Below are 22,320 nucleotides of genomic sequence, written 5' to 3'. Positions count from 1 at the left end.
CTGTGGATTTTATATTGGATAATAATACTCTAGATAACAAAAGGCAGATAAATTATAAAATGTACCTATTTAGAAACCTGTATAAAGTAAAAACGTTAAGCAAATGTAGATATCAGTATAAATAACTTGCATATATACAATTTCAATGGAAATTCCTTATCAAGATACATAAAGAGATAAATCACTAATTTGCGTATTAACGAATTCATTGTAAAGAAAGATAATTTATAACGAAGAATGCTCAAATAACAATAGGTGTATGAGTAGTTGCATAATTGTTCGCCTGTTTTCCAGCGTGTGCGCCCGAGCGTTCACGTTACAAACCTCTACAAACAGAACAGACTTGCTACATGTGATCACTGGACATCTACTGAATTGAGCCTTTGACAGTTGTAACAATAAAATATGAAATACTTTCAATACTTACACACATTAACCATATTCTATGTGTACGTCCATTCTTGAGTTCATCTCCTATATTTCGAGCTGGCACGTCACCCGTATCCAATAGCGAGGACGAATCGCTCTGTCATATTAGGTATACGACAGAGCGATTCGTCCTAACAAAAAAAATAAATATGAAATATGTTGCATTATTATTGTTACTATATCATCCACTATCTGTTCCTGCTAGACTTAAGTCTTCCTCATAAAAGGAAGTTTGCCAATAGTTGCCACGCTTGGCAGGCGGGTTGACAACCGCAATTAGATTTTCGCTGATGCTTTAAAAGGGATGCTGCTGCCCATTTCTTGACCATTAAATTCCATTAGTTGCTATTACGACACCACATGACAAGATAGGATGGCCCATTCTATGCCGGGACCACAATATGTTGGATATCGTAACATATGTAAACAATAAACGGTTAAGCTGCTGTGTGCAACTTGCTAATATAGACTTTAAATACTATGTACACGATTTAGTATCGTTTAAAGATTATAAAATCCATTCCGATCTGATACGATGTGAGCTGTTTCGTGGAAATAATGCTTTATGTATCATTATAACATTCGTCACTGGGGGAAAGGAATTATTAGTAAGGGGACCTAACTACCTCATTGCTAGTAATATACCCTATCAGGTCAACCACCACGGGGATCGTCTTGAAAATCATCGTGGTCAATTCTTGTTAAATTTATTAGTATGGGCAAATTGACCTATTTTCATATCACCCGCTAGTATATACCGAGTGGTGGTGGGATTACCATTCCATTATCATCCATTTAATAAAAACATTCTTTCACTAGACGTGCGCATATGTGAAGATTGATCGATGTATTTATGAAGATGCCAATCAGTGATGGACTTGCATTTTTAATAGTGCACGAAACAATGCATGCACCTTTGTAATACATCATTAGTATTGGAATTGATTTGTCTCATTCGCTTTAAATATTTATATTTTTGTTATATCTTATTTTTATATTTTGTTTTTTCGTCATTATTTTGCGTAATCTTATTTTTATTTATTTATTTATTTATTTACAAGAAACATGGTAAGTGTATAGATGTTACAATAAGTCCTCATATTTCGCCATAATTAGGCATGCAAATATTAAAAATTAAAAAGAATAAATGTTAAATAAGTCACTAAAATTCGAAATGTTATATAAAAAAATACATCAAAAATGTCAGACACTTGTCATTAATAAAAAAAAAAATGAATAGCCTCAGCTCCGCAATGTACTATAGAATCTACCTACCCTTTCCCGACTAACTTCAACTTCCGATTAACTTTCATTAAGTACCATTAGTATTTCAGCCGTTAAATGTCCACAGCTGAACATAAGCCTTCCCCATAAGGAGAGTGTTGCCAGTACTTGCTACGCTTGGCAGGTGGGTTGTCAACCTCAGGTAGGCTTTTAGAGATATTTTAAGAGGGACGCTGCTGCCTATCCTTCGCCCTCCCCTCTTACGAAGTCGCCTTTTACGACACCCACGGGAAAGGAAGGAGTGGCCCATTCTATATCGGGGCGCACACGGCGAACTAGTACAATTATATATATATATATATATATATATATATATATATATATATATATATATATATATATATATATATATATATGCTTAAAATGCCACAGTCGTTACATATCAATAAACTGAAATATTGGAAATTATTTGAAAATAATAGTCGAGTTTCTTGGAATGTCTTATCTTCAGATAACAATATTTCGAACTCAGTTATAGAATCATAAAAAAAATACCATACAAAAATGCTTCAAACAAGTTTATTTGTATAAAGATTATTTCTATTCTATTCATAGTAATATAGCAAAACTATGATCACAAGATAAACGTTCAAAGTACCTATTACAAGTAATGTATTATAAAACAGAAATAGCCTTTGTTCGGACAAGCGTGACGCAATTAAATAATTTTCTTATCTGTTTGTTCAATACCTATCACATCATACGATAATTGAATATTTCTAAGGTAATCTTAGCGTATATATATATAGATATAACATGCAAGGAAGCATGATGAATGTACTAAAGTAATACGCAAATAACTTAAATAACTTATGAATATAACCAAAATCCATTTCAAGGCACGTGTTACAAAATACATCTCTTATATATGTACCCACTGTAAAAGGCCGGTATATAACTGAAATACAGTTAGCGCAGTTGAAAAATCGCTCTAAACGCGATAGGAATAGGGGTGTTTTTGAAGATGAGCCGAGTGATCCGCATCTCAAGCGGGACAAGGACGCAAGATCGCCCCGAGATTAGAAGCCATTTCGTCTGAAGTATTGATCGGGTCTCGGTGGGCGCGAGGTCCCCACCTCGCCGTTCCGTTAATCTCGTTCTATGTCTGTTGGGGCGGATTTTTAATGGCTTTCTGCAGGTACCTCTCTACCTATTGTACGGAATACGTTTTAGGTAGATTTTCTTCAAGAATGGTGTTAGATTTATTTATGTAGTATTTTTTAATAACACGTAAAAAACTTATCATTTGCTGAGATAGATGTGAGGTATCTTATTTATTTGGAACGCAGAAATTTATAGTTTAAATGAGTTTTTCGATATTTTAAGTTTGTTACAATAGAACCTTATAAAAATGTAAATAAATCTCCATCCAAAGGTTACATGAAAGAGATCGCTTTAAGTGAAAAGGTGGCCAATTGTTTTCTCATTGTGAATATTTCTTGTAATTGTTTGTATCTATAATACGTTTGCTATTGTAATTTTGGAGGAAACGGTAAAAAGTCTATTTATCTATCTATCTACGTATATTATACTATATATATTATACTATTGACCCGACAATAAGACAATGTATTGAAGTCCAATAAAAAAAAAGGTTTAAATGATTGAATGTTTTAAGTTGTTACTTATTTTTTTTAGAGATTGTTTTATGATGATTACAACAAAACTTGGATACCTTCTTATTATCTTTTCTATTAAAACAAACAATTACGTTAACACATCTGTCTCGTTTTGCAATTCAAATTTACTACTCACATATTTAATTGGGTATGTTTATGTGAAATGCTCATAATAAAACTACTCAATATTGGCATGATAACTTATTGTAATTGTGACTACAACAATTTTGAAGTAATCTTTTATTGTAATACAGAAATCACAGAATTTAAAGTAATACCGAAGATTATTATAATTTCTATAATTCAAGCAATAAGATTAAGTTAATAAAAGGTTAAATGATGTAGGATTATAGAATAATTATACTACCTATATTTTTATTGTGTATGTACAGTAATTACTCCTTCGGCAAAGACGAAAAGTATACGAAGCGCTACTTTTCGAACACAGTTCGAAAATAGAGAGATAATTTAGAAATTTCTAAATCAAATCTTTTGGAGAATACTATTTTAGAACGGTTATTTTTTTTTATGCAAGTTATAATGGCAAACAAGCTGCAAGCCTACCTGATTATAAGTGGTAACCATCGTTAGTCTTTAAAGCATATTTTTGAGAAATAAATTTAACATTTATTTTTTGTATTATACCTATACCATGAACTAAAAATGTGTTATCTTGTTTATAAATAACAATTTTAGGCTCTTATTCATAAAAAGTAAAATCATTTTCTTTCAAATTAGGAATCACAAAGGAAAGGGACAAAACAATTCAATAGCTGAAAAGGGTTTATGAAAGGTTTGACGTTTTTATAAATTATTTATTTATTTCAAGTAAACAGTTACATAAACAATACATATTCTTAGTGCCGCAAAACTGCTTTGCAGTTTGTCTGCAGCTGTAATAAGAAGGTTATTCTGTATTTTAGAATTATTTTTTTTGCAAAGTCTTGACGTGAAAGTAGATATCTAATAGTACCCATATCTAATATGAAAAACTACAAATTTAACAGGATAACAACTTCGACATTCTTAAGAGAGCTAACTTCAAATCCTCATTCTCGTCTGTGAGTGATACTAACGATATTAGTTTGAAGAAATGATGAGTTACACTCGCACTTTATTACAAGTTGCAAATAATCAAATTCAATGTTTATTAGATCGTGATAATTATCGACTGGCGATCGTTGTACTCAGGATGCGATGCAATAATAACTTGTTTTTTCGTTGTTTTTTCTCGTAACATTTCACGTCTTGTTTTCATTCCATTCATTGGGCATGTGTCGTAACATTTGTCCTATAAATTGTACCAGAATATTGACAGATAGCTTATGATTCGATAGGCTTGGGTTGCCATCCGTAAAGCATCGAAGCAATTAATAAACACGCGTGAAATCTTCTCTCTTATACGCTGCAACTGTCGAAGGTTGTGATGAAACATGTTTCATGCTTCATGTAATACTCTTTGTAAATATAGTTTGATATGTAGCTGTGTGGTCCCAGCATAGAATGGGCCATTCCTTCCTTTGCCGTGGGTATCGTAAGAGACGACTAAGGGAACTTAATGGTCAAAGGTCGGGCAATAGCATATCTTGTAACACATTGCTAAAACTTAACTACGGTTGCCAATCCGCCTGCCAAGCGTGGCAACTACTGACAAAACAGCTCAATAGGAAGAAGCCTATATTCAGCAGTGGACAGTTAACGGCTGATATCCAGACATGCGTGACAACCCTGTTGTCCGATAAAAGTACATAGTTAAAAGTACATAGTAGATCATATAGTACATAGTTAGAGTATATTAGTCCATTTGTAACTAGCTATATCCCGCGGCTTGTTTATGAAAATCAGTAGATGAAGTATTCTATATGCTAAATTAAAATATAACTTATCCTTGTACCAATTTCATTCAAATCAACCAATTTCAATCAAATCCGTTTAGTAGTTTTTGCTTAAAGAGCAATAATCATTCATCCATCCAAATATCCTCACAAACTTTTGCATTTATAATAGTCGTAGGTTACATTTGCAAATTTAATTATACAGATTAAAATCTGAATGACTAGACAGCAGGATGCGCCTTGTTAATATGGGAGGCTATAAATTGTTTCTCGATTTTTTACTTCAGTTTCATTTATTTTTTCAAAGAAAAAAGGGTTTATTTAGTTTAGTTTCACTGGCAAAACATTCCCTTAGTTGGATGTTAATGAATTCGACTGCACCCTGTAGAATTAAATTTCTAAGAATGTGTCCTTCTTTTCTAATCAAATAATTAACATTCTACTGATGAGTGCTGACCTTTTTCCATACAAGGATTGTATGAGACGATTTACGAAAGTGTAAGATGTGTAAAAAGATAAAGAAAAATGTGTAATTATGTCGTCGAAAGTTGGTAATTTTTTTTTTATGGAACTTGAAATGGCAAACTAGCTAACGGTTCACCTGATAAGATATTGGTGACCGTTGCCTATAGACATGAACAGTACCATGGACAAAACAGAGTACACTGTGTCACCTATGATATCCTTCATACGTTGCCAAATCTAAGGTGATATGCCTCTGTTCAGTTCTGTCTGTCCATTCCATACCTTATAGACAGGATAACTGCCTATCAGATTTCACCAAATAATTGTTTGCCACTACTTCGAATTGTGCAGTCGATTAGTAAGGGTTTGTCACAGCTTATGTGGTTGGTAAAAGTTATCGCCATTGGTATTAACGTTAAAGAAAATATTAGCTTAGGTAGATGTATGTTTACTTCTTGTATTTCAACGCGTAGGTATTAGACATTTCTTACGGACAGTCTGTGACGTGTGTCCATGCTTGGAAACTCCTTTACACACAATAAATACATCAGTTTTCAGAAACAGTTGCTGTAAAGGTTAAAGATGCTATTATTCATGATTGACGCAAGGTGCCTTTACGATAAAATTTACATTGATTAATTATGAATTCAGATATCTACATTGTTTATCATCAAGTACATTACATACAGGTTATTTGTAATTGATGTACCAAAATTAGACGCAAAATATAAATTATTATTTATTAGCTTTTCCTGTGCCTTCGTCAGCTTGTATTGATTAACGGAAAGAAAGAATTATTATAATTTTTATTTATGTAAACTTAGATTTAAGCATTTTCAAATAGTATTTTTTTTTATAATATTATCGCCTATCTGGACTGCAATTTTTTTAATGAGTTTATGTGAATACAAATTTTAGTAGCAGTATATACAATGTAGACAGTGATAAAAAAACAGCCTATGTGAGGACATAGATACTTAACCGTCAGCTCGTTTGATATTCTAAGTGCCATAAAAAAAACCTACTTTGTAGGATAGAGAAGGCTCTACTTATACAGTAAGTGTAAACCGTAATGATTGGTTAAGCTGTTTAGCCATTAAAATGTAAGAAACAAACAAATTCACTTTTATATTTATAATATTAGAAAGGATTTTTTTCAAAGACATCTGTAAATATTTTTTTACTTTTCATATCTACAAATTATGCTGTCACTTCGTCGATTAATTACGACAGTTTGAAAAACTATTTTCAAATTTCAGATATGTTAGTCGACTTAATTTATTTAGTTTATTTGCTATTGCCATCAGCTATCACTGTTTTACGACTTATATGTGTTATTACGAGTAACCCTGTTGTAGGAACATATTGTACCTAATGTTAGCAATGCATCTGAATCCATAAATAATCATTGTTAATTTTACAGGTACGCTTTTATGAGCGTTTAGGTAACAAAAATGTCAGAAATAAAGGATTTTTTGTTTTATTATAGAAATATTTCATTCAAATTAATTTCATCCTAACCATTTGGACGAGCGGCGGTCTTCGACCGTGCGTTTTTCAAGGCACTTTCTTTTACGCATAACCACCCTTTGGAATCAACTTCCAGCAACAGTATTTCCGAACCGATACGCATCACAACCTTCAAGAAAAGAGCATATACTTCTTTAAAAGGCCGCCAGCACACCTGCAATGCCGCTGGTGTTGTGGGTGATCATGGGCGGCGGTATTCACTTACCATTAGGTGAGCCGCATGCTCGTTTGCCACCTGTGTTGTAAAAAAAATGAACTCACATTTTAATGAAAGTCAATATATAAAAAATATGATGACTAAAACCTGCATGAGCTGGAACCTCGTGGTATGGTAGCGGAACATTCGTAAAATCAACAAAGGAAGCAACAAAGAATGGTGAAAGCGGCTCGAATATTAATTATCACCCTGCCACCCCTAGGGGGCGGAGGGTATTGAGGGGGCGGCGGGGGGAAATCCCTTCTTACGAGTCAGCGCCTGGCACCAAATATCCTTACTGCAGGGGATTGAAGACAAAAAAAAGAAACTTTTTCTTTTTATGCGCTCTAGCTCTTAGCGTCATTTACTGCCGTGCCTTTTGAAGAAATGCTTCATAAAATTTCTCCCCATTATCATTTCGCCTGTTCATTGTTTACTGCTGAAAATTTTAAAAAACATTTATTTTTTAACCAGCCGCTTCCCGCAGCGTTGTCCGCTTCTAACTATGTAGTTTCCGTATAACATTCCCTTTGGAACTCTTCATAAACACACAGATACTTAAAGGGTAATAATAAACACTAATTTAACAAATATGTCATATATGTAAAAACATGTTAAAACTCTTGGAAGTAAATTTAAAAAAAAAACAACTTTCAGTTAGACACACACAACACAAACACACACGTAAGTTTCGGCGCGGCCGAAAATTTCGGTTAATTTTTGGCCGAAACTGAGACTAAGGCCGAAAATAGAATTTTTGGCAAAAAGTAGCTGAAACCGAAAGTTCGGTCGGACACTAGTTTATATGTTATTATTATTAACCAAGGGAGATTCATACCATAACATGGCGTCATGTTATGGTATGAATACAGAGAGAAATTGGATTATTGGTATTATTTTAATAAAATGAAACTTAGATTGTTATTCGACAATGTTGTGCCTCTCGTACTAACACGGCGTATCCAATTACATGATAATTGGAGTATATGCGAGAATCTAAATGTTGATTGCATCAATTTTTATGACTCTTTTTACAATTGAAAGGGATTCTCTTAAATTACAATAATAATTTAAAATTACGTTATATATATAAAAAAAAAAAAACTAGTTTCAATTGTGGCAAAACCAGTTATTTTGATTTCAAAACTAAACTATTGAGCTGATTTTTATAAAATTTTAAAACAAAACAAATCTGTTAGTGCCTATATATTTTCAGATAAAAAAAGAATTTTCCAAATCGATTTGTAACTGACGAAGTTATGAATTGACAAACATAAAAAAATACAATCGAATTGAGAACCTCCTTTTTTTAATCGGTTAAAAACTAGTATTATAAACACAGTATTGCGTGTTAAACGCATTCATTTCTTACAGACAGGAATGTCTCTTTATTATAGAATAATAAATAGATTGAAGTTTTGAAATGTCAGAAAACATTTACATATATCTTCAATTAAATAAAATATATTAAATATTCATTGATAACAAAATTATAGGCACCAATGACCATTATATAACAAAAAAAAAACGTATAGAGAACGTAAACAATTCATATGGTAAATGGTATGCACTGTTAGCTTATTATAGATATAGATAGGTATGTATATACATAGAAGGACATGGGTAACCATGACAACCTATTAAAATCCCTTAGCTGGACATAGATATTTCCATAATAGAAAGATATCAGTGTTTCTTTATAAGTATTTCTTCTGGTGCATAGTTAAGTATATTATGATTTGTATATTTAAAATTCTCCTATAACATCGTGAGAATAAAATAAAGTAGTGACTGTTTATTTAAAATTAAATGTAATTAAAGAAAATATTATAATTTGGAGTTTTTATTTGAAAAATTAAATACATTGAATCAGTTTTCAAATTATGAAAAACAGTGTTTGTATATTTATTATATATTTAGATAGTACCTAACCTGGAACGGTATTAAACTTTTCGTAAATACATAAAATATCAAATACAGAGTACATAAGACATTGAAAATGTACCCTCTCATCCATCCCTCTCAGATTGTGAACCAATGAGACCTCTTTATCCTGTTGAATACAATCTCAAAATAATGTATTCTGTCTTGCAGAGATACTTCAGTACTCCCTGCTGAAACACGTTTATACAAAAGTTACGTCAACATCATAATAAAGTGAGTTTTTAGAGTATATTATCTTTTGACTATCACCTCTGTTAGTTATGCTGTTATTCAAATGACGGAAAAACGAGATCGATTCTCTTAAAAAGGGAGGTGAACGTCAAATATACATCGTAATTCTATATAATGTAAGGTTGAATTTACTTTGATGCACGGGAAATGATAGACCAATTCAAATATGGAACATTCAAAGATGGTTCTCTAGGGAAAAACCGGTGGCAAGTGCAAGCGATTTACGCTGTTTTATTTTCAGATATGATCATAATAAGGTTCATATTTGTTTAGCAAAGTGGGGGTTATGACTTATGAAGGTGGCTAGGGTTGGTAAGATCGATTTGCTCTGGGGAGACCGGGCCACGTCAGATATTGCGATTATAATATAGCGTATGTTACTTATGTGTAAAAGGTAGTATTATAAAGGATTCGCTATTATTTTTATTAATTTAAGGGTTATTAAACCTTTTTTTAGACCATTCTATTAAACATTTGTGTTTAATTAAAACCGTTGCCATTATTCTTTCTTCTTCAATTTCATTATATTTAGCTATACAGAATAATATAAATTTGTAAAAATATTAAATTTTAAAATGGAAAAGATATTTTTATGACTTTCTAAAACATAAATTAATCATATTGATTATTTTATATCACTTAATTATCACACGAATTAATTCGTGAAAATAAATGACCAATATATAAGAATATTATCTAGAGACACAATGTAGCTACGATGTGTTATTTATTCAACAAAGGAGAGCTTAGCAACAGCACATTGTTGTTTTTGAACGCGCCATAGGGAGGGCGCCGCCCGCCTCGCATCTGCGCTCTCTCGCGAGCCGGGCGGCTCCCACATTACACATACGTATATACACACATACAATATCTGTTATATATTTTAGCGTATCATATATTATGTATAGGCTGTCTGCATGGCTGTGTTTCTGTTTGAATTGTCTGTGGGATACGGTAATAAAATTATAAGCTACAGAGACATAATAGCTTAGTCCTCAGGAATGGCAACGCATGAAAGGTATCATGGGCGGCACTGTATACTTTGTTATGTGCATGGTACTGTTCATGTCTATAGGCGACGGTTACAATTATACATCAGATGGGCCGTGTGCTTGTTTTATTATTCTAAGTAGTATAAAAAAGGGTGAAATTGAAATATTTAAAACTGAGATTCCTAAAGATTGATGACTCCCACACTAACACGTAGCGTTCAGATGTTAAATCAGTATACAGGACTCGAAAACTGTTGTTTTTTGACACAGATGTGTAAATACATTTGTTATTTATATATATTTATTTTTGTATTTATGTAAATTTTAGTATGCATGTATATCAATTAATACCAGTATCGCATTCGAGTATTCCAACACTTAGAAAATGCTTTTTAGCATTAAGTCTGCCATATGCACATACATGTACTGAAAAATAAATAAATAAGTAAGTGATCTGTGTGCTGTAAGTATTACAGTACGGAGATCACAGCAGACATAAATAGACATACACATAAAAACGAGATAAAAGAATGCATATACAAAAAATACATAAAAGAAAAAATAAATAAATAAATGTTCCTTTGGGGAAAAATATTTGCTCAGTTGATAGAACAAGGACATTAATGATTTTTATTTTACCCTTTAAATATATGATATCTATTGTGAAAATATCATCTATAATAGTAAATAGTTACTAAGATTTATATTTTTATTTTTTTGTTAATCTTATAAATTATTAGAAAATAATTTATCATTCATTAAAATCATGCTTGTATCAAGAACAAATTCGTTATTGTTGCAAATCCAGTAAACTTTGAATTACCCAATTTGCATGGGCAAGCCAACACACACATGTCCAGATAAGTTGGTTATTTTTTTTTATTAATTTCTATTGAAATTGACTGTGTTGCAGTCAACACTCTTAACCAGTCAAAAGTACTATTGACTAGCAAAATCAGTTAAAAGTACTTTTGACTGAGCAGGTTGGCCAAAAGTGGTTTTGACTGAAAATTATTGGTTATTAGTACTTTTATATATATATATATATATATAGTTCGTAGGGCGTTGTACTCGGCTCGGACCAATATCTACTGTACACATTGATAATTCAGCGTTGATATAGGCATTCTATTTTTAGATATGTAAAGCTAGAAACCGTTCATAGTTTTCTTGTCGATTTTTCTAAGCATAACATTTGACATGTATTTGTTTTTTTTTTTTTTTAAATTAGATATCCTATTTCCCTGTCGAGGTTTTTCCAAGAGACTACAGCATGGCGTTTTTTAAAACAGGGTAAAATTTTTTTTTAGGGTCGACAACGCACGTATACTGTTTATCATCAGGTGGGCCATATGCCAGTGGTATAAAAAAACGTCTGAAAATTATATGTATTTAATTATTTGATATAAAATGATAGAGACCACTGCTTTCTATTTTTCACTTGTTTTACTTTAATGGATGTAAATGGAATGGTTACCCCGCCTGTGCTATTGGTTTATGTTGGGGGGTTAGAGTGGGAGAAAATATGATGGAATAAAGTTAGATTATTGGACTTATGGTGATGAATTGGTACAGAGGGAGCTGCATGGAGGTCCACCTGTCGTGGTGTGTGTTGTATGTAAAGAAAATATAATAATTAAATAACTACCACTTAAACATTCATATATTTCACACAAAAACCAGTATTTTCATCTTAGCTAAAGCTTTCCTCGGTAGGTCCGCAGTGGAAGATGATACTTGAGGATGAGGTCAGCATAGTTGGTGATGCATTATAAATGTATTAAAAAGTAACTACGATGGTTTCCAGTTTGGCCCGTGTAGAGGTAGACTCGAGAGTATTTTACAGGGGGGGGGGGGGTGAAAGTTTTTAAAAATGGGTACTCTTGACACTATTGCTAGCCCAATATACCCTGTTAAGTCGATCTCCCCATGGTCCTTTCTGGAACTATCATGCTTAATTCCAGGAGAATACATCACGTTGGGCTAATTGACCTGCATTTTTATTCTCACCTACCCCTCATTGGTGCCTTGCCAGCGTACCGTTAGTGCTAGCACAGGCGGGGTTACCATTCCCTTATCATCCACTAAAAGATAACGTGTTGTTATAGAGCCACTAATCCTTGCTACTAATAATCCCTTCCCCCTTTTTAGCAGTAGTAGGAGTTAATACGAAGTAGGATAATAATTTTGTAAAACAAGATGATAACGGGTAAGTGTGCTGGGCGAGGAATGGGGAAGTGAGTTTCAAATGAGTACACGCACGTAGTTTACTGATAATATGCGGAGCTATTCTATTTCATTTTTTTTTATACAACATAGAATGGTAAACAAGCTGACGGCCCACCTGATGGAAAGTGGTAACCGCCGCCTATAGACATGAGCAGTACCATGGACATAACAGAGTATACTGTTTCGCCCATGATACCCCCCATGCGTTGCCATTCCTGAGGACTCAGGTGTTATTTCTCCGTACCCAGTAAATTCACGCCATATTCCACCCTTCAAATCGAAACACAGCCATGCAAACACAACTGCTTCACGGTTGCAACACGAATGGGAAAGAGGTACCCAAGCATTCGACTTTTGTATTAAGTCTCCCTCTGTTGTTTTGCAATTCACGTTTATTAAAGACAATTGTTTCACGCGTAGAATTCTCCATCAAAATAATGTTATTTCATCCTGTATAGATTAAAGAACTATTCGGTCCAAGATTTAATAGTTACATAGACAATTTTTATTCTAGAGAATATGTCTATAGATAAGGTGATTCAATGCCGCACCTACCACATACGGGTTCCGGTATTATAGAGAAAATAAGTTATATATACATATGAGTCAATACTGCGTAAAACATTGCTCGACTACGTGCAGGTCTGTGAACACGCTTAGATATCTTTTCTATTGTCCCGAATTTGTTTGTTTGTTATATTTTACCTTTTATATATTTTGAGTTTTAAGTAAACTTCAAAAAGGAAGAATTTTATTAATTCGCTTACGATATTATTAGTAATATTGAAAACATTTTTTTGCAGTCGATGTTTGGTTTCGTTTTGCTGTCATATTATATATTTTTATTTATATAAAAAATGAATAGAAGCATTTAAATAAATAAATAAATTGCTTAGCAATAAAACCACCTTTTGTACTGCACTAAACTTATTGAAAATTCTTGCTGTGCCCTGTAATATTGGTGCAATAAAGTGTGAAATAAATAAATTTTTATTTTTTTATTTTACGTTTTTTTTTTGCTATGAAGTTAGTATGAGAACCTCCTTGTTTGTTGTATTTTAGATCCTTTTATGTTCCGTTATATCGGTAGAACATTCCTTTACAAAATGCCTTTTAAGGCATGTCAATTCCATCCTGTATATAAAAGTTCATTTATATTATTTTTTTTGAGTCAAATAAATGCCGGAAATGGACAAGTATGTCAGTGTAAGAGCAAAGTATTGCACCTTTAGAAATTGATTTGACCTCTGGTATGAAATATTTATCTCCTTTATTATTAAAAAAAAAAAGATTATGTTCCACAAACAAAACCGTCAATTGTAACAAAACAGTCAATTGTGTTAAAAAAATCCAATAAACCAGTTATTAATCGATTTAAAAATTACGGAGTTATGAGGTAACAAACATAAAAAATACAACTTTTTTAACTCGGTTGAAAGAAGTTTTTTAGTAGCATTCGTTATATACAAAGACCCATAAGTCTTTCAATATACGTAGCTTACTAAACAACGACTTTTCGTGACCTCCGAAGGACTGAGCAAGTGATAATATTTTTCTTAAATAATCCAAACCTGTTTTTGGAAATTCAAAAGATGAGGTTGGATTTTCAACTTAGGTTTCTTAGATCCACAGTGGAAAGATGTCGAAGAATTTTCTAGGATTTTAAAACAGAATATTAGTAAAAACCAATACATATGCAACTAACTTACTCAATTAGAATTTTTTAGAGTTATTGTATTTGTTTTAGGAAGGAGTTCGAGTTATTAAATTTATTATTATATTTCTATAATATGTTATTTAAAAAACGCAATGCGTCACCACGTACCTTGGCAAACACTCGAAAACTCAGCATGTAGTGACATCATTTTATCAGTTTATCGAGCCATCAGCAAGTAAGTATCCAATGATTTTCGTATCATAACCCGATCACGGCTATCTAAAGAATTCGGTAGATTACCGGTATCAATTTCAGAGTAATTTTGTGAGGTGTTCGTGCTAAGAAGAGCTGCCTACTGTAGATTACGAAGCACTCAATTTTAGTACCTACACGCTTCTTATATTTAAAAATGGCAATTCTTGCAAAATAACGCCCAAGTTTACCTGTCATCATCATCATCATCCTCTCAGCCAATATCTGTCCACTGCTGAACATAGGCCTCCCCCATAAACTGTGTTGATGAACAATTCTGAGCCACCTGCATCCTTTTTTTAAGGTCGTCACTCCGTTTAGTAGGGATCATCCTACACTGCGTTTGCCTATACGGGGTCGTTACTCAAGTTCACCTGTATCATTAGTTAAATCCTAGGTACTACTATTATAAACACAAAAGATTGTAAGGATATATAGATACCCTCAAAAATTGATAATTTTGATCTTTGAACGGATTGAATGAAATTTTATATACAGATAGGTGATCTTAACTTACCTGCTGGGCAAAAACCTCCATCAACTGCTCTCATCCCACTCGACCTCTAGACAAGCCATACTAGTCTTTATGGAACCAGTCAACATCATCTCTCCATTGCATACGAGATTTTCCACGACTTATTTTTTTTATTTTCAGGATGACAAAATGTACAAATTTTACCCTAGCTATCGCTTGGCATGCGACTAAAACGGCCTGCGCAGCCTCAGTAAAAATATTAGACATTGATAAAAATAAACAAAGTGATAATCATCTTTTTGAAAGTCGGTCGAAAATTATTAATACAAATCACCTATTTTAAGTTTTCATATCAACACGTAGACAGTTCTAATCTAATCCAAGGGGCGTGTCCTCGTTATCACCTAATCAAATAATTATTTTCATCCTAAAGTAAGTACCTGATAATGCCAAAAACACCTGATTTTTTTTAAGTGTCTTCAAAACATAGGAGGTTCTCGATTCGGCTATTTTTTCATGTTGAGCGATATCTTTCTTTAATCTGCACGGAATTTGATTAATCTTATTGCATTATATTCATGATTGAAATAAAAATACTTTTTTTTTATACGACTTAGAATGGCAAACAAGCTGACGGCCCACCTGATGGAAAGTAGTAACCATTGCCTATAGACTATATATATATCGACTTTTGTACAAAGTCTCCCTCTGGTAAAACTCTTAGGTTTGTTCTTTTTTTATAAATTGTAACATGACTAGAATATTTATTTACTATTTTTTAATTAGGTATAGGTACTATTTTGTTTTCTCAATAGTAGTTTAGGGATAATAGGGGGATGGGATTGTTGTTGATGGGACATTGCTAGCAATACGAGTAGATCCTGTCAGGTCGACCTCCAATCGGACTTGCAAACCTTAGTTAATTCATCTCGGTCACTATAAGGCATATGACCTGCCTTCACCATCATCTATCATCCCTTCCTGGTACACCACCTGGGAAATTGCCATTCCAATATCACCGATTAAAAAGATCCTTGACACTAATATTTACAGGGTTGTCTGGAAGACACCTCTGTTTGGGATAAGTTAGTCTATGTATCTACTGTATATTTCTTTTATGTAATAAATTCCTTTTGTATGTAATGTATAATAAAGTATTTTAAACATTGCATTATCCTTTTTCAATTTTAAGATAAGGCAAGTCTAAATGCCACCGAAACTGCTCGTCTGACGCATGTTTTCAGGCAGGTGTAGCCTTGTAGTCTGGTTGGAGTGGCGGACCGCGCCTTTATGTGATCTTACTCAGTCCGTTACACCACCTGTCGTCAGGTAAAATACCTAGTCTTGAATACTGATAACGCTATTTTGCTATTAATATTATGTCATATTGATCAGGGCCAAATCAAGGGGACGTAAGCCGGGAAATTGTTTAAAGAGGCAAAAAACGATTGATAGCCACTGATGGACGAAATATGTATGTGGTATTGGTAATATAGCTCAAAAAACCGACGAAGAAAAGGTTCACAAGTGCACGTACCGTATAGACAATTATTATATAATATAAGACTACCCTCTATATAGTAATGACTTCAAATATATTGCGGGGAGTTAATAGATGCAGATAGCTTAGGACTTCCTAATTGCAGTCTATAGAGAAGGTATATATTCAGTAGTGTATAATTAATTATTTAAGGAAATAATAGTGACTGATGACTGCAAAAATGTGTGAGTATTCGCTGATCCTATTACGTCATACATTGTATTGTTTTTGCTGGTCATCAGTGCACGTATCTAATATATATATAGTCCAGTTAACAGTGGCGGTAAATATTAATTGCCCGGAGCGGCTAAATACCTAAATCGGGCCCTGTTATTGATTTTTGAAGATGTAGCAGTGTTGAGTAGCGCATATATGACATTTTATCATGTAGGTGAACGAAATTATACGAGTGGATACACTATTTTTTAGGAAGCCTTTAAGATAAATAAAAGTATATATTTTCCTTCATCTTTTTTAAGCGATTTCAAATATGGAGGGAGAGTTATGTATCGATATTATTTTTCGTGTGTATGCCATACTCTATTAATCAAATTTAAACCGATTTTAGTATTCGCCTAATACTCAATTTAATTAATTCTAAATTGGTTTGATAAGTTTTATCGATGATACCTTGTACATCTGTTTGTTTTCCATTAAAACGAATTTTATTCCTAAGTTCAATAATGAGACAATTATATATATATATATATATATATATTAATAGCAATGTGAAAGAGTTAAAGATGGAATAATGTATACAACAGTGGAGCATCTATTGAGGATTATACGATGACGAAGAAGTCAGCTTATAATCCCTATATTTAAAAATCCCTTTTCTCCCCACCACTGGGAAGTCGACTTGATTAATTAAGGAATTAGAAACTAATATCCCTATTAATATTAAAATAGGAATTTTTCATGACTGAAAATGGATTGGTAATCCCGTTGGTGCTATCGGTAGACGCTGGCAGGACACCAGTGAGGTATAATAGGCGAGTATGAAGCAGGTCAGTTGGCCCATAGTGATAAATTCCACAAGAATTAACTAAGATGTTTTTTTAGGAGCAACGCGTGGACGTTGACCTTTTAAGTAGATTTGTATTATATCTAATAAAGAATCAACTCAATTTCGTAGTACCTACCGTATATTTACTATTTTCTATGCGAAAATAAAATTAAAGCGACTGGAAGAGAATACTTTAGAGCATTAAATCCACTTTTCGTACATTTTTGAAAATTTGGTTTATAAAGAATAAATAAATAAATATTGAACAAGTGGAAATAATATATATTGTTAACACGTTTGATAACGTAACATTTTCGGTGTTAGATTTAATAGATGATATATATATCTTAACAGCAGTAAGTAGATACCTACCTAAATCGATGTATCAGGATCTGAGATAAGATTCCATAGAGCTCCACATCTCGAGTGCTGCACAAACAGCGGGCCGCAGATAACTTTAAAACGAATTATTGAACCATTATTTAGATAACAGCCTAACCTAGTTTTGGAGATAAACCTATGAATCATAGTAATTTTTGTGGTCTAAGCGCTCTGTAGTAAAAGGAAGGTAACTAGTATAACTTGGGGAAGGGGGAGAGGATGGTTAGTAATGAGATTTAACAACCTCATTGTTAGCAATACACCCTATCAGGTCGACCTCACGAGGTTCCCCATAGAAACCATAGTGGTTAATTCTTGTTCAATTGGTCACTATGGGCTAACTGACCTGCCATCATCCTTGCCTGTCACCCTTCACTGGTGCCCCGTCAGCGTATATCGATAGCGCAGGCGGGGTTACCATTCCATCTTCACCTATAAAAATAAAGTACAACTTCGTACGTATAGTAGCTGAAAAACATGTATATTTATTTACTATTTTTTTACTTTTTACTTCGTACGCATGAATTTCAGAAATGGTAAAAGAAATCAATGAAATACACCACTTATAAATAGCATCAGTGAAAACTACAATCAATTTGGAGCACTAGTTTTTGCGTAATGCTAGACCAAACATACAGACAGGCAGACAAAAAAAATTCTAAAAATTATTGCTACTATTAAAAGCCCTTCCATCAATTTTTCATAAATATCTTCCATGTAAAGACCTTGTCTAGCAACAAGACATATTAAAGTATAAGTTTTATTTAAATATAACTATCAAAAACTTTTACTTTGTACATGTCTTCATTTAAATTTGTCTAGCTTAGAATTATTCTATAAAAGAAAATTCTAGAAAGTTTGTCTAGTTTCTTTGTTTAAAATTTCCACAATGTTATACACCGCTCTACCCGCTGACATTGATGCTCCTTTCTACTTTGGCTTTGCTGGAAGAGAACTCTTTTAGAGTTAAGCTCGCCTTTGTACATTCATTACCTTTGTCATATTTTTATAATTGGTGTGTACAATAAAATATTAAATAAATAAATAAAAAGGTTGCCTTTTTCATAATATTAAAATAGATAAATTCTTTTTTATCCTTACTCCTGAATACAAACTCCTTTGTTTTTAGCTCTTGGCGCTAATAATGCAAATGAAAGGATATACTTAGAGATTGGCTCCGCAAATATTTTATCAGAATCAGTTTGAAATGAAAATTATTAGTTTTGCCACAACTGAAGTCGATTTCTTTGTGGAACACAATCTTAAATTATATGATAATAAGATAAAAGATATTTATTGACATTTTATTAACTTAGATATCTGAATACAAATCTATAGAACACGTCTAGTCGACGCTAATACATTTGTTTTTGTTTTTATATTATAAATTATTCTGATAATACAATGAAAAGTATCACTAGTTCGTATATTAGTCAGTTGTCAATTTGGTGATCACAAACTAGCGTTATCCAGATTGGATATGTTTTCGCCAGTTTGGGTAATATTTTTTCTGTTGACGAAATTTTGAAGAAATGAAATTGTTGGAGAAAAGTGAATTGAGTTTGGAGAAATTTAAGTATTTTTTTAAAACTATCTAAATATTTGTAAATAAAATATATGAATGAAAATAGCAAAACAGAGGACGGGATAAGAGAAGGAGATGCTAAGAAAGTTAATATTTCGTCATTCACATAGTGGCGCATGGCGAAATGAAGTGAAAAATAATATAAATTTATGATTGGGTAAACATTCTGGAAATTATATCGATTTGAAAGGCAAATTTTTGACATCGGGTTAAAAATCTAAATCTGCATCTGTCAACCCTATCAAAAACTGGAGATTGTTAACAGAATCTTTACTACAGTTTCAACTGTCACGGATTCCTTAATAAGTAACCAGAATAGTTTCACACTCTAAACAGTCTCTGACCGATCTCCTGAACATAAATATTCCGATGCCTTTCCTCGAACTGATTGAATGGCCGAGCATTCATTCAATCACCGCGGCATAACGGTACCAATGGTCTATCAACTGACCAGGATAACAGAACCCTTGGTAAGATCCTGCTGCCCGCTGACTATATCAAGTTATGTATGGTCAAGGGAGGGAAGGGAGCTCAAAGGACAGTGGTCGTTGTAAGAGTACGCGTTTGAATTCAAATCTCGTGACCGTCTTCCGTGAAACAATGCCATGTGTGTAGTGAGTACTTGTAAGCAATTCATATTTGGTTATTTTGAGTACAAAAGTATAGAATAGAAATTATTTTTATTCAAACAAACGTACTTTCTTATAAATGTTACTCTTTAATCCGAAATTTCGTATTTCAGTTAATAGAAGAATGGATACGAAATCTGATTGGTTAAAGTTTTATTTGCAACTTTTCAAAAAAATTTTAAAGCGTTTGATTTTATGTGAACACTGAACACCCGCCTAATATTAAGTAATATATATATATATATATATATATATATATATATATATATATATATATATATATATATATATATATATATATATATATATATATATATATATATATATATATATATATATATATACAGGTTACAAAACATATATACCTGTTTTAAAATTGTAACTGTGATGATGTGTGCATATAGGAGATATTTAAGAAAAATTGAATTAAATGTTTGTAAACAAGTGAGAATAATTTCTATTTTTTTATAATAAGCAGGTACCATACCACATTTCGGAAAACGGTAGTAGTCGACATGAGCAATTACTCTTTCCACACAAAAGTTGAATTTTACAAATTGATGTTTTTGTGTGTACCCACCAACAAAATACAATTAGATAATTTGAATTAAGATTAGACCAGAGTAGAAATAACATCCGCTCTCGAGTTAGTTCGCCTGGACATTTTTGTGAACTCAAGACACTCTTCTCTGCTTGGGGCTAGTTATCCAGAAAACAGACACATTACCTGGTATGTCTTTAAGATACGACCATTTTCTGCATACTATAACGTCTATGGTGTTAGTCGATCATGGATGGGCTTTTAAATAACTTTTTAATTTTAGACATAGCACATTTAAATAAATACACATAATGTTAAAAGAGTAACCATTGAATTTCTTGAGGGTTCTTCTCAGCAGATAACAACATTCCGAACTCAACAGAAAATTTATAAAAATAAATTAGAAAATATAAAATATAAAAATAATTTAGAAGAGCTTGTAATTAAATCAAATCAAAATTACTTTGGTAATAGGCTATAATGATGATGATGCTTATAGATGCCTATGGAGGCTCTTAATAATAAGACCGTTTGCATGGTCCTCAGCTAGGCACACCCAGATACGAGTTAATTCGGAAAAGTTCTTCTCCAAAATTGGACTGACCAGGGATCGGAGCCGGGATGCTATTTACGAAAAACAACGTACCCACCACTGCATTATGGTGATATTAACTTCAATATATCTGTTTCCTTCGATCCTTTACTGGAAAAAAGCCTTTATAGAAACCTCTTTTCATCTAAAAGTCTATGGAATTGAGATATGGTGAGATACTGGTAGTCACTGTTTGTCAAATATAAATCCTTTTTAATTAAAAGTCGCTCAGCGAGCAACGAGAAGGGTTACATTTAGAGTTTTACACAGCTTGATAGAGATTAAATTATGTACTTGGAGCAACTGAGGTGGAATAGATGGGTTTTCTAGTTTTTTTTTTTTTATGGATGATAATGGAATGCTAACTCTGTCTACGTTAACAGTGAATGCTGGCGGGGTATCAGTAAAGGACGATAGTTGAGACTGATATATATAAAATAGCCAATCGTGATAAATAATGCATGTAATTCAGTACGATTGCTTTCAGGAGAAACCGCGAGAAGATCGACCTGATAGGGTATATTGCTAGCAATGGGGCTGGTAATCCGCAGTACTAACAATCCCTTACCTTACTTACGGGGTTTCCAGTAACTAACTTTTAACTGACATGACTTCATTATTTGGTATGACGACCTCAGAAATATTGTAGGAAGTTAATGGCTGCAGATGACTCAGAATTGTATTTTCCAGCAAAACATAAGGGTAGGAGAATTATGTTCTGTAATAGACTAATACTCATCATTAGTATATATGGAGTAGTGATGATGATGATGATAACATTTTCACTGTAATGAATGATCAACTGTTATATTTATAAAACTCCTATTTTTATAAAAGTTAGAGCAATCACAGCCTTAGTTGCATATTTAGCAAGTTAATAAAAAAATATTAATATTAATAATTAAAAT

General features: G+C 32.7%; 1 long non-coding RNA gene across 4 annotated transcripts in view; it reads left to right on the top strand.

Moving 5' to 3' along the window:
• Positions 1-22,320, top strand: part of LOC128202536 (uncharacterized) — an 81,149-nt gene that overhangs the window by 58,259 nt on the left and 570 nt on the right. For 2 of the 4 annotated variants that reach the window (XR_008253842.1, XR_008253840.1), the window contains 3 exons: positions 9,453-9,515; positions 14,502-14,646; positions 15,319-15,570. This is a non-coding gene — a long non-coding RNA (uncharacterized LOC128202536). Of the gene's footprint in view, positions 1-9,452; positions 9,516-13,946; positions 14,647-15,318; positions 15,571-22,320 lie in introns of those variants that run through there. The other 2 variants (XR_008253841.1, XR_008253839.1) reach the window with 2 other exon arrangements.

Source organism: Galleria mellonella, unplaced genomic scaffold (genome assembly GCF_026898425.1).
Source record: "Galleria mellonella isolate WM207_F2 unplaced genomic scaffold, CSIRO_AGI_GalMel_v1 utg133, whole genome shotgun sequence".
Taxonomy (NCBI): Eukaryota; Metazoa; Arthropoda; class Insecta; order Lepidoptera; family Pyralidae; genus Galleria; species Galleria mellonella.
This window is presented reverse-complemented; position numbering and strand designations above follow the sequence as displayed.